Source organism: Salmo salar, chromosome ssa16 (genome assembly GCF_905237065.1).
Source record: "Salmo salar chromosome ssa16, Ssal_v3.1, whole genome shotgun sequence".
In the NCBI taxonomy this organism is placed as follows: domain Eukaryota; kingdom Metazoa; phylum Chordata; class Actinopteri; order Salmoniformes; family Salmonidae; genus Salmo; species Salmo salar.
In genome coordinates this window covers 48,342,882-48,349,543 of record NC_059457.1, presented here as the reverse complement: position 1 = coordinate 48,349,543, position 6,662 = coordinate 48,342,882, and the positions used below count along the sequence as shown (strand labels likewise).

At 38.2% G+C, this 6,662-nt stretch overlaps 1 protein-coding gene across 6 annotated transcripts in view; it reads left to right on the top strand.

The window, feature by feature from the left end:
- Window positions 1–2,151: 2,151 nt before the first annotated feature.
- LOC106574001 (nexilin) overlaps window positions 2,152–6,662 on the top strand; it is a 29,515-nt gene continuing 25,004 nt past the window's right edge. For 4 of the 6 annotated variants that reach the window (XM_045697350.1, XM_045697345.1, XM_014149492.2 and 1 more), the window contains exon 1: window positions 2,387–2,574. The gene's annotated coding sequence lies outside the window, so the exon portion shown is untranslated. Of the gene's footprint in view, window positions 2,176–2,386; window positions 2,575–6,158; window positions 6,244–6,662 lie in introns of those variants that run through there. The other 2 variants (XM_045697346.1, XM_045697347.1) reach the window with 2 other exon arrangements.

Here is a 6,662-nt window from a genome sequence, read left to right as displayed (position 1 = left end):
TGCAAACAATGTAAAAAGAAATATATTTCATTCAGTTGATAAAGCTGCATACACGCATGGTCTCTTTTTTGCTTTCTTGAGTAAGGCAGCTCCAAAATGCAGGTGTTTCAGCCTAGCTCAGTGCTTTCTTTGTTGGTGGGGTGAGCCAGTAGAAAATACTGAGCATTGTGCCGTGATTGGCTCAGTGTTCTGTCACTCACGGGGACAGTATGTCATTGCCAAGTTTAAGTGCTTAGTAAGGGTAGACATCCAAAATGTCAGGCCTTTGGGTCCTGCCATAGAGTTATATTACAAGTGCCCTTCCAAGAAGGCTCAAGGTCATTGGCCACAGAAAAAATGACATCAAGTCACGTTATATGTACAGTAGCTTTGATTGGACTGATCATGTTAACATCTTACTTTCAAAGTGATAGCTAGCAGTGATCATCATAAATCAAGTCGTCAATCTACTGGCAAAACCTTTTTAATCCTTGTCTTATAAAGAGAAATAAGGAAGAGAAATTATAGATAAAACGTATCGGTGCTCATTGGCCATTGGACATAAAGATTACACAACAAGTTGGAAATAGCAAATTCAACAATGAGTCGTTTGGAAGGAATCAGTGGCTAACTGCAAGCTATTCAATGGAGTGGCTGTGTGTTTTTTTTCAGAGTTCCCACCATAAATCCAGAGAATGCCAGACTTTGATGACAAAGTCTGATGACAAAATTTGCCCGCAAAGGACTGCTGTGCCTCCTTCACAAGGTGAATCCAAAAATGTATTGTATGCTGCTGCATAAATTATGTAATATGCAAGGGAGATAGGTATACTGTAGCTAAGAAAGTAATACTAAGTGTATGTTGTGTAGTAAGCTGTTAGTAGCCCATGTGCCTCACCCTAATAGTTTGGTCTATTTTCACCTCTTAATTTTGCCTACTGTTCTAACTTGGTGGTGCACATATTTTCAGAGACATTTTATCATTGAATATTGTAAAAGCTTTCATTGTCTGTTTATATGCCCCCCTTTATTTATCCTATGGTTCTGACTTGGTGTACAGGGAGAACACTGTAAGAACGGCCCATGTTCTGAATTCTGTCGCTGTACATTTCAAAAGTGCTGAACAAATAGTTATATTGACTACGTCCGTCGTCGCTTGCTCATTAATGTCTTAATCGAAATTACGGATTGCCTCTCATCCGCTTGTCATCCCCTTATGCCATAGTTTGTAGATCTCAATTGTCAGTAGAAACCACATTTGTTTACGCAAGTCAGCCATATCAGCTATGTTTCTTTAAAGGCAGTAAATGAGGCAGAATGAACTGTTTCACTGCCAGGCAAGGCTCCGCTGATAGCCAGGTGTAGCAGTGGTAAGGTGTTGGGACTCTGCTGTTGGGACAGCTTTATGTAGGCCCTTACAGTTTGTGGGCACCGTTTGTCACCGTTATAGTGCAATTCATGTATTGTTTAGTGTTGTGTTGTGTAGTGTAGTGGCTTTGCTGGCATATGTCCCACATTTTTTAATTTTTTTGCCCCACCAAGATTTACATGCTAAAATCGCTACTGGGTATAGCCTATGGGTAAATGCTTGACCCTAAATTACTGATACTGTATATGGAATATGACCTAGTAAGACTGTAAATGTGTTATTGAGTTCAGTATTGCACAAATGTCAGACATTTTTGTAGTAGCAGTAGTAGTAGTATTAGCAGTAGCAGAAGTAGTAGTAGTAGTAGTAGCAGTAGCAGTAGCAGAAGTAGCAGTAGTAGTAGTAGTAGCAGCAGTACTATTAGGGGTAGTAGTAGTAGTTGTAGTAGCAGTAAGTTGTAGTAGCAGTAACAGTAGCAGTAGTAGTAGTAGTAGTAGTAGCAGTAGTAGTAGCAATAGTAGTAGCAGAAGTAGTAGTAGCAGCAGTAGTAGTAGCAGTAGCAGAAGTAGTAGTAGCAGTAGTAGTAGGGGTAGTAGTAGTAGTAGCAGCAGTAGTAGTAGCAATAGTAATAGCAGTAGCAGAAGTAGTAGTAGTAGTAGTAGTAGTAGTAGTAGCAGTAGTAGTATCAGTAGTAGTAGTAGTAGTAGTAGTAGCAGCAGTAGTAGTAGCAATAGTAGTAGCAGTAGCAGTAGCAGTAGCAGAAGTAGTAGTAGTAGCAGTATAAGTGGTAGTAGTGCTATTGCAAAAAGAAAACAAGCCAACGAAAGGTAGGTTAAATCGTTTATTAAAATGTATACATTTACTCACAAAATAATTTTTCCAATGGCAGGGAATATAATTTTGCAGATAAAAATACTGTGTGTCTGCTTTAATGGCAGAGAAAACTGCAGCTGTATCTGTGTTGAGCGAACAGGAAGGACCATGCGTATTTGAGGCGACAGCTGAAGCTGGCGCGCGCGGAATGCGGTAGACGGCCAAAGTAGCGGTACTTTCATGAAAGCTGGTGGCGGATACTTGACCTCACCCATTAGACTTTGAGTCGTGAACGCGCGCAGGCTTCTCCGTGCTTTGACAAATTGGGTTTTCTATACTTGACATTACATTTGTTTTAATCCACTATCTGCACAGAAAAGTCCTAAAATAAGGAGGATATTACACTGAAACAGGTAAACTTTTTCCTGCAAAACTTTACTTTAAGATAATGTCTTTTATGTGGATCTTAAGATTCACCTGTTGGGGAGAGTTTACATTTTGCCTCTCAATGGTTGATCTGGAAATTGAGATTTGTAACGTGAAGGAGAACATAATGCTATTCAGAAGACTAAGCAAAATATAATTTAGTAATAAAAAAAATTGAAATATTGAAAGTGATATATTTCAGTCAAGCCTAGTTGACTTTGCTTTGACATTCAGCTGTTTTATTTAGCTGTAAAATAAAAGATGATGATAGTTTGGTTTACTCCAGCATAAAAGGGCTAACATGAGCAAACATCAAACAAAGAAATCCTTTTTTTTATATACACAGATTGTTCTAGCACCTTGTCATGGTAGTTAGTGGCAGCTGAGTGTACTATTAACCAAAAATAGGACTTGACTTGCCAGGCCTAAATGTATTGGTTAACGATGATATAGCAGTTCAAGTTAATCTACACAAATCCTTCCATGAATTGTGTGGTCAAGAAAAGTATTTATGAGTGTAACTATATCAGGGTAATGCAATAGCCTGTAGATCACATTTAGGGTAATTAATACCTTTTGATTATTTTTTGCCAACCTGTAAAGGTCATAATTGATACAGTAAGATACTTACGTTCATATACCATATTGAAGTGCTTCAACAATACACTGTAAAAATAGAAAGTCTTCCGAAATCATAATTGTGTAATGAAACCATAAAAAGTAATGCACCTAAGCCGATATCTGATGTTTGGAGGGTGTTTGAAGATAAACATAATCTAAGTGTTTCAGTACACAGAATGTGTTTTAAAACAGAAATGTAGTACTCTGAAACACCCAAAGTGGTTCTAGAGGGTGGCAGGTAGCCCAGCGGTTAATTGTGTTGGGCCAGTAACCAAAAGGTTGCTGGTTCAAATCTCTGAGCCGGCAAGGTGTTAAAATCTGCTGTACTGCCTTTGATCAAGGCAGTTAGCCGCAAACAACTTCTGTTGTGGGTGGTGATTGGTTCAGAGGGGTTAGGTTGAATGCGGAAGATGCATTTCAACCTGAATATTGGTGTTTTTAAGATGTTTCAGTACATGTAAAAGGCAGCAGCAAAACACAAAACCTGTGTTTCTTATACAGTCAATGGTTTTGAAAAGCAAATGGTTCATAGCCTGAATATTGATTGATGATAGGGGCCTACGAGGCAGTAAATTGGTACATTTTGTAAAAGTTTGCCAACTCAACCACACTGTAAAAATAATTCTGGAGTGAACTGAAATTGACAAGAAGAATAACCAACATATAATTAATAAAAATGTATGCAAGTCATGCAGAGCCCGTTCTCTATTGGTAACGCACCCGATTTAGACAGGTCAGCCCTCTCCTCACCGATGACCGGGGTTAAAATCCCAACTCCAACCCTTCAATCTGTTTCTCTCACTCCCACTGTTTCTCCCACTATCTGTATCCCCTCTGTCATTTCATAACTACCATAATAAAAAAAATCCCACGACAGAGTTCTCCATTTTACTCTACGACCCTCACAAGTGTCATGAGACTCATCTGAAGGTAGCCCATACAAACTAATGGATTGTGCCAACAAAAATAAGGGGTTAAATATGTGTCCAAAACATCCCAAAATATTTCCTGAGTTTTCTTATATCTCCTAGATATAGGAAATACACTTCAAAACCTTATGATACATTTTTTGACTGTCTTACTTGGACAGGAAGAAGCACAACGCTCGCTCACCATTCAACATTCTTAGTTTTATTAGATAAGTTTAAAAGATTGACATTTCGGGCCTTCAATGGCCTTCTTCAGAATAATTGTTTGCCATTTATAAATGTGTTATTCAATGTGTTTCTATGGGCTATAGTAGTAAATGCCAAATTCAATATAAAAAAATATATTTGATAAAATATAAAAAAAATTCTATCCCCGAAGGGGTCCTAACATTCAAAATGAAATAGCTAAACAATGCATTGTATGCCCATCTTAAAACAATTCCATATGTTAGCTTAGTACACCCTAAAATAAGGTAAATCCAACTTAATATGTTGCTCAAAATGTATCTTTCATGAGGATAACCAAAAAGAGAGACAATTGAGTGACTGAACTCATTGGAAGTCTGGTTTTAATCTCCTTGCATTTCCTATCTCGCCACGTGTGTCACAGGCGTCAAAGTGAGTAGGCCAAGGTGCAGCGTGGAATATGTTCATCTTGAGTTTAATGAAAGAAATGAACACTTTACAAATTAAACAAAAAATTACAGCAGACAGTTCCGTCAGGTACTTACAACTAAACGGAAAACAACTACCCACAAAACCCAAAGGAAAAACAGGCTGCCTAAGTATGGTTCCTAATCAGACTCAACGATAGACAGCTGCCTCTGGTTAGGAACCATACGCGGCCCAACACAAAGAAATACAACACATAGAATGCCCACCCCACCCCACACCCTGACCTAACCACATAGAGAAACAAACCCTCTCTCTCAGGTCAGGGCGTGACAACGTGACTCTGTTTTTAGAGGATTGTGGGTAATTCAAAATGTTTAGACTTTATGATTCTTTCACACAGTGTTGTATGCGCGTTTGAAGAAAGAAAAGTATGTTTCTATATTAGTATTACGCTTGTTGTGCCATGAGGTGTAATGGATCATGATGAACGCATATCAAAACCATCAGACAAATGACGGTCAATGAGGACAACATCCATTTCCACATTCAAGCTTGGCAATGGAAAACACTAGTGTTGAATCTTCAGTTCTTTCAGTTTAACCTGTAGTTACTGCTGGTGGTTTGAACACTTTGCTTGACAGTGCCTGCTGAAGTGGTATATAATAGCAAATGCATAAAACAATGTTAGACTTCAAGACACCAGGCGAAGGGATTTAATTCTGCACTGGACAGGATTCAAATCATCAGAATGCTGTTTGAAAGCTTAAGAGAGAGGAAACTGCACCAATTCTGCACTAAATTGGACTCAAAACACCAAAATAGTGTTTTCATCCTTTTCTGTTAGTGTTCCTAGTCCCTGGCAAGGTGTTGCACCATGTAACGTTTCAAAACTTCTCAGGATGATGTTTTTCAATACTCCAACAAAGTTAAAGTGCTGTCTCCTTCAAGTTGGTGGCAGCTCAGCTGCCACAAAGCACTTCATTTTAACAGTGTATTATAAAAATGCATTAAATTATATTGTATTTTGGCAAAGGCCTACAACTTCTTTGTAGAGAGATGGTGACTTGGACATTGTGTTTCCTTACTGTTTCCCCAAATTGTGCCATTTTGTCCATTTGTGATTTGCACAGACACAATATTGTGATAAAAAAGGTATATTTATTTAATTTATAGTAATTATAGACTTTATTATCATGCCTGGTTATCACAGCTGGATTGAAGAGGGCAGTGCAGTCTGTTGACCAGCTCCACAGCTGTGACAGACGTTCTGAACCCAGTCTAATGGTTCATTGGACAGAGGGAAACATAGCCAGTCGAGATAACCTCTTAGAAAGTAGTCTTGAGTTATTCATATTTTGGTAAAATCAAGTTAATTACCTGTTACTCTCTCTGTTCTCAACCTTCAGACTGGTAATCCACACCATCAACATCATAGTAGTTGTCGCAATCAAAGTAATTGCTGTAATATGTGCCAACGCAGCTGTTCATCAGGTGTGTAATGCGAGATTGATCTAACTATACACTTTTAATTAAGTAGGCCTGTTAATCAACAAATCAACATTTGGTACATTTAGGTCTACCCTTCAAGTTTTCAATCCATGAATCAATGAAATCAATCAAATGTTATTTGATGGCCTGTCTCTTTTTATTAAGCACTTTGTTAACCCCAAACCTCCCTGACTGTTTACTTCAGTATCATTACCAAGTGAATTGATGAGAATACATTCTACATTTAGCTTAGATTTCTAACACATTGATAAACAGTAACCTTTCTAGTGTCTGATGATTCTATGGCCAAATTATCTCTTGCTCATCCGATTGTCTGGGACTAAATCTGCTACTAAGGCTGGTACTAAGACTGGTATTAAGTCTGGTATTAAGTCTGGTATTAAGGCTGGTATTATGTCTGT